Below are 13,385 nucleotides of genomic sequence, written 5' to 3' on the forward strand. Positions count from 1 at the left end.
TGCTACGTTAATCTGCAGGCCAGTGCTGGTTTGTTCCCTGGCAGAATATTTGAGTTTTGTCCAGTCCAGTTGTAAGAGACCCTAAGTCAGGGTGGGCAAACTATGGGCTGGGGGCTACATCCGGCCCTCCAGAAGTTTTAATCTGGTCCTCAAGCTCCTACCAGGGAGTGGGGTCAGGGGCTTGCCCCACTCCACGCAGATCCCGGAAGCAGCTGCATGTCCCCCTTCTGGCTCCTATGCAAGTAGCTCTGAATGCTGCTCCTGCAGCTCCCATTGGCTGGGAACCACAGCCAATGGGAACTGCAGGGGATGGTGCCTGCAGACAGGGCAGGCACAGAGCCACCTGGCTGTGCCTCCATGTAGGAGCTGGAGTGGGGACATGCTGCTGTTCTGGGAGCTGCTTGAGGTGAGCGCCCCCCAGAGCCTGCACCCCTGACCCCCTCCCATGCCCCAACCCCCTGCCAAAGCCCTGATCCCCCTCCTGTCCCACGAACCCCTCGGTTCCAGCCCGGAGCACCCTTCTGCACCCCCAACCCTTCATGCCCAGCCCCACCTCAGAGCCCTCATCCCCCCTTCACCGCAACCCCCAATTTCGCGAGCATTCATGGCCTGCCATGCAATTTCCATACCCAGATGTGGCCCTCGGCAGGGTGGGCAAACTTTTTGGCCCACCCCACCCTAAGTGATGAAGATCCACCTTGGGAGATCACATCATTAGGAATGTTTTCCAGCTATTCAGCATATATTTTTCTTCTCTTGGTTTCATTCCACTGCTCTTAATTATACACCCTTTTACTAGCCTCAACATTTCCTCTTCCCTGCCTTGCATTTCCAGTGTTCAAACACTGTATTTGTACATGGTTACATCTCTCACCATTACATTTTGGTCTTTGGATGTCTATATATGAGGCAGTTACAAGCCTACTTTCTGTAGAAAAGAATGGGGACTTCCAGTGTAATTAAAATATACTGCAGGCAGCCTATTACATTTTGATTTTACGTTTTCCATATTTACCAGGTGAAATAATTTAGAAATGGTAACTGAACCTCATTTTAGATACAAAAATATAAATCAAACCCATATACAACTACGCAATGACTTTAATGAAGTGAAAACATTCTCCATTTTGGTCTGTTTTTTAAAATGCCACAGGTCAAGGCTGAATCCCCACTCTGTCACTCCGAGTGCAGAAGTGGGGGCCCGCAAGGATTTTAAAAATTAATACGTGCCACTCCAGGGTTGTATTACACTCCCAAGGTTACAGCTTTTCTCTGACCTTGGCTTGGTAAACACTGCTACCACCCAAATGCAAAAAAACCCCTTTGAACCCAGGAGGGAGCACTTGGGAATTCCTCCCTGTGGGGTACCTTCAAGCCCTTTCACCCACCCCCCCCGGGGAAGAGCTGAGAAAGAAAACAAAGGAAATTAGATGTGGCTACCAGCTAATCAAACAACATACACAAACCTCTAAGGACACCAAAAATCCAATCCTGTTCTTAAAAAAGGTAAATTTTATTAAAAACAAAAAGAAAGAAAATACATCTTGAACTTACGCTCTTGCTATATTTTAAAGAGCAATTCCGAAAATCAAGCACCCAAAATAGCTTTCTTGGGGGTTCAGCTTAAAGGTTACAAGCAAACAAAAGCATCTGGGGTTAGTACAGAGGGGTCCACAAGCCAATAAGAAATAAAAAAACGTGATTAGGGTTATTCCTTAATTTTACTTACATATCTGAGGCTCCAGATAAGTAGGTTCGAGGTATGAATTGATAATCTATAATCATACCTGGCTTAAAGCTGTTTACGGCATTACTGCTCCGTGTCCCGGCAGGCCAGAGAACAACAGACAGAAGGGAAAGTTTCTTTCCCAATTTTAAAAAGTTCTACCTTCTCATTGGCTCTTTTGGTCAGGTGCCCACTCCTTTTCTTTTACCTGTGGGCTTGTTAACCTTTTACAGGTAAAGCAAGCAGAGAACAGACCAGGAGGGATTTCACAGCTAATTGGCTGGCTGGGTGTCCATCAAAGGGAGCTACTCACCCTTCTTCCCCCTTCATGTATCACATCACACAATAGTAAATGTGCTTCCTATTTAAAGTACTTAGATAGCAGCAGCATTTATAAGCCTTTATTTTATTAGAATTACAAATCAAATTCTGATCAAAGGGAACCTTGTCATCAGATCTGATAAAAATAATAGATGTGATGCATCAGTGTACCTTATTTGCTATAGCTTAGGCCCAGATTTTTAAAGATATTTAGGCATTGCTGCACTCAGCGTCATAACATCTAACTAATTTAGGAGCCTAAATCTCATTTTCAAAAGGCACTTAGACACTTAGGAGTCTAAACTCCATCAATTGTTGATGGGAGTTAGAGCATGTCTACATTATAGGTGCTACCGTGGCACAGCTGCAGCGCTGTAGTGTAGACACTGCCTATGTCAACAGAAGGGGTTTTTATGTCAATGTAGGTAATCCATTGCCCAGAGAGGCAGGAGCGTGGTCAGCTGAAGAAATCTTCCATGGATTTAGCCATGTCTACATCAGGGAGTAATTCGGCTTAACTGTGGCACTCAGGAGTGTGAATTTTTCACACCTCCCGAATGATATAGCTAGGTCGATCTAAATTGTAAGCATAGATCATGGCTCAGACTCCTAAGTGCCTAAATCCCTTTTGACAATGAGATTTAGTCCCCTAAATCAGTTAGGTGTTGTGATGCTAAGCACAGCAATGCCTAAAAATGACTCTGAGCACCTTGGTAGGATTTGACACCCAGTCGTACTATTAAGGATCCTCATCAATTACCCACTTCCTGTCAAAAATACTCTGCCACTAATCTATCCCTAGGAAATCATAACCAGTTACCTTGCACACAGAGTCTTCATGAGGTGAGGTTCTGAAAGAACCTAGCCTTTTTTGAAAAGAAGTTGGTGGAGAGCAAGTTTAGGAAAGACACTGGGAAAGGAAAATTCTTCAAGACTATCAAATGTCCAGTCTTACTGTTTTAGTTAAAAATGCTAATTGTAGAAAATACTTTGGTAACATTAAATCAATAAAAATACTGGCCACTTTGTGTCAATATTAACAAACAAAAAATCTGGCGTGTATTTATATAATATCCACCTCACTGCACTCTCATTCATTAATTTGGACCCACATTCAGTAAAGGATTTAAGCACATAATTAAACCTCTTTGTCTTCAGTAGTGATGGGATTACTCAGCTGCTTAAAGTCAAGCACACACAGAAATGCTTTGCTATATCTATTTGCTAAAATTGTTAAAGGTGAAGCTGGTCATCCTCCTCTTTCCCCGCCCCCCACCACCAAAAAAAAATTATCAACACAGATTTTCATTTAAAAACAATATTTTTTTAATTTACAAGCAAGTGGTCAAAAATTCAAAATTCAGATCAGCTCTCTAAAGAAGTCACACACACTCACTTGGAGCTTGATCAGATGAGCTTCCACTTTAGCCACATGAGAAACTAAAACAGTAAATAAGCTCTTGAGGATAGAGACCGTCTACTCTGTGCTTGTACAACACTTACCACGTCTGCGGCTCCTAGGCACTGTTACAATGCAAATAATAAACGAACTTCCCAGTGAGCTCAGTTACAGAAACAAGTAAAGAGAAAATAAGAGAGCGATATAGAGGAAGCATAGAGGCTGCACACTTTGTTGCTCATGTAGGCAGAGCTGTGTGTTATCCAACTTCTGAAGTGCAAATGCAAGCCTGGGTGTGGGAGCTGGTCAGAATGGGGGCAGTGCTGGACGTGGTAGGGGCAGAAAGGGGCCAACTGTGGCAAGGGGCATGGCTGAATGGCAGTTCAGCATATATAATTAACAAAGTGTGTTACCCTCTGGTAAACTCCTGCCTGTGATATGTGTAGGCAGCAACAGAGGGTGCCAGAGAGCTTCCTCTACCTGACGTGCCAAATGGACATGCTGTGGGCCTAATCCTAGTGAAAAAAATCAGTATTTTCCAGTTTTCACCAAAAACCAGTAGGGTCTGCCCACTGATACCCAAATCATTCCCTGGAATTTTGGAATTGATTGGATGTGGTTTTCAAAAATTACTGTGTTACAGATGGAGAAGTTGAGAGCAGGGTCTTGTGTTGCTCCAACAACACAGCATTCTCTCACATTTTGGGTGTGTTATTCGTGGCTCCATCCTCCATATTTGAGGATGAGTTGAGGTTTGCACTTAAAATAGGGATTCAACCACTTCATAATGTAGCATGTTTCTGAGTTACAATTCATTTTTAAAAAATCTTGTAAGAAAATTTAGCACTTGCATTAAACATTTATGGATCTTAATGATTAATAATATGATCTTAATAAAGGAATAGCACAAAGTCTAATTTTACATGTACTTAGAATTCATTGGACTCTCATGCAGTGGCTGAAGTTGAAGAAATAAGATGGCATTTAAACTTAAGTGTTCATGATTGTTATATCTACCCTGTGGTGACACCATGACGTAAAATAGTTTTAAAAAATATCAAATGTGTCTTTAAAAATCAGTTTAATCTAATCTGTGACCACAAATGCTACAATGCCTTAATCATAATATATGGTTATTGAAAATATCACTAAAGGGCAGAGATATGGCTCTTTGGGTGCCTTCACTGTGTATTTTCATACCATAACAACATGTTTGGACTTCTTTTAAATTTAACATTAATTTTGATTATAATGCTTGTTTTTGGACAATTAACACCCTCGAGTTTTTCTCCTAAAATAATTTACATGAAGTCTTAACCCTAGTTCCATCTTAATGCAGTATTTTTGTCTGGGAAGATATATAGGACCTAATTTTTTGCATCCTAAATAGGGTGACCAGATGTCCTGATTTTTATAGGGACAGTCCCGATTTTTGGGTCTTTTTCTTATACAGGCTCCTGTTACTCCCTAAGATTCCTAAGCACTTTGTGTACGTGTTGTGACAAAGTTCCTCCTCTTCCTTGGTGGGTCCTGCACTTATTGGCAGATTTGCTCACTTCACAGATTCACCCTGTGGGTCAGGAAACAGTCCAGAGACCTTCCCCTCTGGTAGAAGCTATAGTCCAGGTCAATTCCTCTTGTGTTTGATCAGGAGTTGGGAGGTATGGGGGGACCCCAGGCCTGCCCTCTACTCTGGGTTCCAGCCCAGGGCCCTGTGGACTGCAGCTGTTTAGAGTGCCTTCTGGTACAGTTGCACGACACCTACAACTCCCTGGGCTACTTCCCCATGGCCTCCTCCCAAAACCTTCTTTGTCCTCACCACTGGACCTTCCTCCTGATGTCTGATAACGCTTGTACTTCTCAGTCCTCCAGCAGTACGCCTACTCACTCTCAGCTTCTTGCACACCTCTTGCTCCCAGTTCCTCTCTCTCACACACACTTCCACTCCCCTGGCTTGACTGGAGTGAGCCCTTTTATAGCATCAGAGGGGCCTTAATTAGAGTCAGGTGCTTAACTGCCTCACCTGACTCTTAGCAGGTTAATTGGAGTCAGGTGGTCTATTAGCCTGGAGCAGCCCCTGCTCTGATCACTCAGGGAACAGAAAACTACTTATCCAGTGGCCAGTATATCTCCCTTCTGCTACTCTGCTGTTCCCAACTGGTCTGGGTCTATCACAGTGTATATAAATTTTATAATGTGTACTACACATTCTCACATGCATCTATACACTGTTATTACATATATGCCAATCAACAACACTACTTATTCTTTCCCATCCCGCATACTCTCACCCATCACTTGAAGTACAACCATCTCAGTGGTGGGATGTGGTAGCTGTTTAATTTCATACAGCAGTACTGCATAACAGTTTAAACAGGAAGCAGAAAATATGGGGGAGGTAGGGGGTATGGACAGAGAGAATGTAACTATCCACACTGTAATTTCACCAGGGTCCTGGGACTGAAATCCTTGCTCTTACAAAAAATACTGTATCCTTCTTCATTGAGCACATATGCTCAATGCTGCTTGTTGCATCTCATCAAAAGAGCACTGTCAGTAGCACAGGGTCATTGTTGGTGCTTTGATTCAGTGCTGGCTTAGCTGGCATTGGTATTACCTATTTATCACCAATACCACCCTCCTGCAGTATCTGGGATTTCTTTAGAGATCTGCCTCCGAGTACCTCTGAGACCCAACTTTGCTGAGCTTGTGAAATCACAGCCGAAAGTAGATCAGCTGCAGCAAAAAGGATGATAATACAATAACTGAACTAAACCAAGAAGTACCACCATTACTTAATGGGAAAAATAAAGAAGACAGGGCAGAGCTTCAACTAATGAGCACAAGTATTCATAGTCTTAAAAAACCCAAAAGTCTGCACAGAAATTAAAACTTATCTTAAACTATCATTACGTTACAGAGACTGAAGATGGGATTTTTTTTTTTTTTAAACATGGATAGATGGAGCAGATCTATAATTCTAAAATGGAAAGAATATCTTCTGGGACACTGAGTCAGACTAAAAAAAGCATATAGGCAGAGCTGGTAGCACAACCTAGTAATAAGATTGTCTGACACCTCCCACTATAAGAGGTTGCAAATAACTTTGCCCAACTTGAACCATTTGGGCTGAAACTTTCCAGGCTGGGTGCCTGCTTCAGGCTGAATTTTATTGAAAAAATTTCAACTAAAACAGTTCAGCTGTTTCCAAGAACAAGGCTAGGAGAAATTAAAATATCCTGGCAACCTTTTCTTTGAAGAGCTCTAGTGCCCCATGCTTTGGAGCAGGGACCTGAAATTTAGCAGGGAGGGTGGTCTTTGTGTCAAGAATGTCCCTTTTGCTGTCCCCACGAAAATCTGTCCACAATTGGTTAAGTCACAAGCCTTTGAAAAACTGTACTTCACACATGCTCAGTAGAGACTATTTAGATTTTAGCAGCTATAATCTCCTAACATTGCATTGAGCACACTTGAGCCTCTGACAGTGCCTAGTGCTGACCAGACTGTGCACCCTCCAGCCCAGGACTACAGAAATGAAGCTGAATGTTTCCTGTAACTGCTGCTCCAGGACAGGATAGGCCAAGTACTGGAATGGAGAGCAAGGAGCCTGGCTCTCTTCTCAGAGTAGCAGCTGTGTTAGTCTGTATCCGCAAAAAGAACAGGAGTATTTGTGGCACCTTAGAGACTAACAAATTTATTAGAGCATAAGCTTTCATGGGCTACTGCCCACTTCTTCGGATGCATTACAATTTCTTCGGATGCATCTGAAGAAGTGGGCAGTAGCCCACGAAAGCTTATGCTCTAATAAATTTGTTAGTCTCTAAGGTGCCACAAGTACTCCTGTTCTTTTTGTCTCTCTGCTCTGTCCCTCTCCCCCCCCACCACCCTTTTGCTGGCACCCAGACAGGGCTGAGGAAGAAACTCCCTGACCTGAAGCAAAGGGGATAAAAGTTGGATAGGGGAAGGGAAAGTAGCATATTGGGACAAGGAATCTGGGGAGACTAGGACTAACTGTGGGGAAGAGAAATTGTAACTGGGAGCTTGGGGAGATGGACTGGTTGGGTAAGGAGGCTGGTACTAGGATGTGAGAAGGGCAGCGATCGAACCTGGCTGTGCAAAGAGACTGGGAGTAGGAGCTGGTGAGGGAAATGGGAGGAGGTGACACAGCTTAGACATGGAGCTGGAGGGATGAGGACAGACTGGGACTAGGGAACCAGTATGGTTTGGTGAGGAAAAAGGGTAGGAGGAGAGGAAACAGATCTGACAAGGAACTGGGGGAGAATCTGGAAGGCTGGGCACAGACTGGGACTGGGATAAGAAGCCTGAGGAGTAGAAACTGGGACTGGATAGGCCAGGAGAATGTGATGGGACGGGGTTCTCAAACTGGGGGTCGGGACCCCTCAGGGGGTCGTGAGGTTATTACGTGGGCGTCCTGAGCTGTCAGCCTCCACTAACTTCAATTGCAGCTGTGAGTGCACAGCACCTCTGCAAATTAGACCCTAGGGTTTCAAGTTGGACACCCAGAAAATGAGGAACACAGTTAGCAACCACCTGTGAAAAAATTGTGTTAAGTGACTTGCCTAACACTACATAGGAACTCTGTGGCAGAGGCAGGGATAGAATCCAGTTCTTCATGGCAGCATTCAACAGCCCAAACTATGAGGCCCTCCTTTCTCATGCTGCCTCACTTACTATATGCCTTCCAATTTCTGTGACAAATGAGGAAGGATCCTAAAGACAACAGCCTCCTTCATGATGCAACCTTGATTTATCCCCAGAAGAGCTCTATATGCTGTGCACTGAATGAGGCAGTGGTCCTGTGGAAAAAATAGTATGTAGTCATGTAATTAGAGGTTTCAGAGTAGCAGCCGTGTTAGTCTGTATCCGCAAAAAGAAGAACAGGAGTACTTGTGGCACCTTAGAGACTAACAAATTTATTAGAGCATAAGCTTTCGTGGACTACAGCCCACTTCTTCGGATGCATATACATACGCTTATATGTAATTAGACTATCATACTGCCCTACACACAAGGGGGCTGAATTAAGATTGCACAGACAACCTTACTTCTGGCATTTCCTAACTCTGAGCGCTTGATTTTGCAATCTTAATAATGGTCTTTCAACATTTTGTGTGTGTCCAGCCCCCTGTGGTGAGGCAGAACCAAGCACACCTAGACCATCTCTGACAGGTTTTTTTTTTTTTTTTTTTTTTTTACATGTTCTTAAAAACCTGCAATGATGGGGATTCCATAACTTTCCCTGGAAGCCTATTCCAGTGTTTAACTATCCTTATAGTTAGAATTTTTTTCCAAATAGTTAACCTAAATCTCCATAAGCCATTTCTTATTATCTTACCTTTGACACTCAGAGAACAACTTCTTTCTGTCCTCTTTATAACAGCCCTTAACATATCTGAAGACTTCTCAGGTGGCCACTCAGTCTTCTTTTCTCAAGATTAAATATGTCCAGTTTTTTAACCTTTCCTCATAGGTCAGGTTTTCAAAAACTTTTTATCTTTTTTTTGTTGCTATCTAATTTATCCCCATTATTCTTAAAGTGCAGTGCCCGGAACTGGACAAAGTACTCCAGCTGTGGCCTCACCAGTGCTGAGTAGAGTAGCACAGTTATCTCCTGTGTCATACATACAACACTCCAGTTAATTCACCCCAAAGGAGATTGCCCTATTTCATAACTACATCAAATTGCTGACTCATATTCAATTTGTGATCTACTATAGCCCCCAAATCTTTTTCAGCCGTACTACCGCCTAGCCAGTTATTCCCCATTTTGTAGTTGTGCATTTGATTTTGTCTTCTTAAATGTAGTACTTTGCACTTGTCTTTACTCAATTTCATCTTCTTGTTTTCAGACCAAATCTCCAATTTGTCCAGGTTCTTTTGAATTCTAATCCCTTCCGCCAAAGTGCTTGGAACCCCTCCCAGCATGGTGTCATCTGCAAGTTTTATAAGCATATTCTCCACTCCAGTATCCAAGTCATTAATTAAAACATTGATTCTATACATATATAGTAAATATTCAAAACATATTCTAATATCAAATAAGTAATACTGAGAAAGACTAAGGAAATGTGAACCTTTATGGGAAGGATCATGACATTTTAAGATGATAGGAATTAGCCAAGGTGGCCTATTGGTGCTGACAGCAGGGTAATTCTTTAATAACTACTGTAAAATACCTCATGATATATATTTCTTTATTCGAGAGCATCTGGAACCTTCTCAAGCCCCAATTTTCCTTCCTCCATTGTGATTACCTCTCTCTCTCTCTCTCTCTCTCTCTCTCACACATGAGCGCAAACACACACACACTTTCCTAGACACACTGTACTACTGAAATTGCCAGCTTTAAATTACCTGGTAGAGAAGTAATAAATACCTTGATTTAAAATGTCAAGGCACAGCAGTACTTTTCTTCTTCGTGCACTTAAAAGCTGCCAGACTGAATCCTGGATCTGTCAGTCAGGACATGATAGGTAGGATATGAAAAAGATTTAAAGAACAAGAACAACATGTCCAATTTTGACACCCTCTGGGGAAGGGACTAGTAACAGAAGGTATTACCCTCACTGATCCCTCTCCTCCACCTTCCTTATTCAAATGATTTTATCTCATCCACAGACCAACACTTGCTCCCTTTCTCACTGCCCTTTGATAGAGAAGCTTCATCCTTGAAAAAAGTGTCATATGCCATTAGAGGTGGGTGTTTCAACAGTAACACTGTATATATTTACATAGTACCTTTCACTCTAGTATGTCAAAATGCTTTAATGCAAAATGCTTTAATGCAACCAAGCCACACAACATACCAAAGAAGTAGGAGTATTAATACATTCATTTTCCCAATGAGTAAAAATCAGGCACAGAAAGGTTGTAATGTCCCCAAAGATCTCAGCAGCAGAGCTAGAAAGGAACCCAGGAGTCAACCCTGTCCTGCCCCCTCCTCACATTCTGACAACTACACCTCTTTTCCTTATTCCTTCTACACATTCTATTCCTTGTTAGTACATTCACGCAGTTAGAACAGCAGAGAACATATACAAAATAGATAAATTTATAATATGGAAACTAGCTAATAAAATATGCAGAATAAAAGATTGACAGCACCCCTGAGACAGAATTATTATAGCATTTGCTAGTAATGAATGCTCCAGTAAGGGTTAGACTGGGAACATAATCTAAATTTATTTTCAGTTGCTGTTCACTCAAACTGGTTTTGCACATTTTCCAAAAGGGATTTATTTTGAAAAGTTTAAGCTAAATCAGGTTCAGCCATTTTTGTGGCAGGAGGCAATCCATGTTCCAAATGAAATTTTGACGTTCACATAGCCGTAAACTTCTTTTTTTAGTCCTTTGTCAGAAAACAAATGTGAAAAAAAAAAACAAGCAAACATTTCCGTATTTGTAAGATCATGCTTATAATCTGTATTTATGCATATAACAAGAATTTACCATTTGTTTCTTTCTGACATAACTTAAAGCCACATCAGTTGGGATGTATTGCTAAATTATTTAGCAATGTATCTCTGCACTAAATCAATTTTTTTAAAATTTCCTGGCTTCTGATGGCTTGATTTCTTAACTGTAACTTGACATTAATTATAGCTTCTGTTCTTATTTACGTACAGATCTTGTAACTTCCCTATATGAAAATGTACAACCTGCAAAATCATTTATTTTGGAAGAAGATATAAACTCCACACAAGTGAAATTTGCAGACAACTGTTGATTGCCTTCACTGCTGGATATAAATAAGTCCTGATTTTTAGCAATATCCTACATTTTTACAGGCTGAAATACTAGCTTGTAGACTAATTGGGCAACATAGATGACAGATAAGACCCCTTCTGAAATCTGGCCTAAAATGGTACAGGTGACAATATTCAAATAATTGTTTATCAAAAATCCCCCCAGAAAAACTATATAGTTGGTTGTAATTAGTCTCTGTACGTACTTAAATAAGATCAAACCATTGGCTGAATTCAGTTTTAAGAGAAGTAACATTCACTCCAATCCCCCCTCCCCTTTTCATATATATAAAAACCCTTCCTTCTGGATTCACTTTAATGAACAACTGATCGAAACTGCATCCCGAGGGAGAAAACAGAACTGTGACTCCCACTTTGATCTCTTCCCCATGGAGAAATTCACTCCCTGCCTAGCTTGCAAGATGTTCATTTGATTGACATTTGCTCTGATGTGCAAACTGCTTTGAACTTCAGACATTTAATTCCCATCAGGCTGCAGTCATTTTTATTCTCCTTCAACAGGATTTACAAGCAGGAGATCAGCAAATGCAGAAGATAAAATAAATTTGCAGGAGCTTTGAATCTTACATCAAAACAGTGTTGAAGTGAGCTCCAATTGGATTTCATTCGGCCTCAATTCAGTGTAAATCAAGTTCTGTGCAATTTCAGTTTAGAAAAAATAAGGGAACGTTTATAAAAGTGACACATATCTGATGGGGTCTGCCTATTTTATTAAGGTTGATTTCTTTTCTCTCGCTCTTTGTTTAATTTCCTGTAAGGGTGGTTTTGGTGGATAAATGCAGCTATGTAATACATTCAATCAAAATTCAGCATTTTCTTTAAAATTCTCAAACTGGCATGTTTTATTGATAGCAAGACATACCTTTCTACTCATGTGTGTGTGTGTGTGTGTGTGTGTGTGTACACACACACACACACACACACACACACACACACAGTAGGATTTAAATATTTAAATAGTTTGGGAAAGAAACAGTGGTTTTGATTTTAGTTTTTTTAAAGTTAAGTGAAAATGGCCTCACAGGCAAATCTACTGATGGAGGCCCCAATTCAGCAAGATACGTAAGCAAGTGCCAGAGTAGCAGCCGTGTTAGTCTGTATCCGCAAAAAGAACAGGAGTACTTGTGGCACCTTAGAGACTAACACATTTATTTGAGCATAAGCGTTCGTGGGCTACAGCTCACTTCTTCGGATACAAGTGCGTAACTTTAAGCATATGAGTAGTATCATTGACTTCAAGCATGCTTTCTGTCACATATAAAGAAGGTAAATTATCTGAGTCATGTGCTTGGGAGAAATACTGCAACACAGCAGTGCATATATTGACACAAGCTGCTGTAGCAAACCCCTCTCTAGCCTGAAGCACAGGCAAACTTCCTCCCACAAAGGAAAAGTTACATTCCAAGACAGCCAGTTCCTCAATGCCCGATAATTTGAAAGTCTGTTTCTATACATGTAACTCCAAGGCTTACACTACAGAAGCCTTCCAGATTCCCTGAACACCCACAGCCATCTTTGTTAGTCTGGTCAGCTCTGCCAACACAGTGTAAATTTCCTTTAGTAGGGTCCAATCCAGTTCTCTTTTGGAAGTGCACTTTAAATACTAGCTAGAGCAATACATTTTAAAGGAACTGATGGGATTCCCCTTATCTCCCACTTAACTGCTCATGAGAGGAGGATAAACAAAGAAAGAGCTGTGATAAAATTGAACAGCGTTAGCAAATATTTAACCACCTGTTTAAAAAGGAGAAAAACCCAGCCCACTTCTGAAGGAACTATCACATTCATAAAGTAAATGATCTTCAAAAACAGGTTTGTAGGTTTACTTATTTAAACAGCTACACTAATGGATGTACTGCAAAGTTGTCAAGTAATATGTCATACTGATAAGTATTACTCCATTCTATCTTTTCACAAATTGAGACAGATAAAAGCATTCCATAAACTCTTATCAGCAGTGGGGACCAAAGCACAGAAAACAGACCTCAAGCACCCCAAAGGTGTGTAAACAATGTCAGCTAAATATGGGGAAAAGTTGCGTACTCTTAACATGAAACAAATACCATCACAGAGTACTTTAAATAAATAGTTTTGGAGACTCCTAAAATAATTTTATATAAAAATTAGTAATGAAACTTATTTCTCCCGGGCA

The 13,385-nt window shown here is 41.2% G+C and overlaps 1 protein-coding gene across 3 annotated transcripts in view; it reads right to left on the reverse strand.

The window, feature by feature from the left end:
- The window catches only part of CACHD1 (cache domain containing 1), a 207,610-nt gene that overhangs the window by 84,432 nt on the left and 109,793 nt on the right, over nt 1-13,385 (reverse strand). The gene's annotated exons all lie outside the window — the stretch shown is intronic.

Source organism: Malaclemys terrapin, chromosome 8 (genome assembly GCF_027887155.1).
Source record: "Malaclemys terrapin pileata isolate rMalTer1 chromosome 8, rMalTer1.hap1, whole genome shotgun sequence".
Classification (NCBI taxonomy): Eukaryota; Metazoa; Chordata; order Testudines; family Emydidae; genus Malaclemys; species Malaclemys terrapin.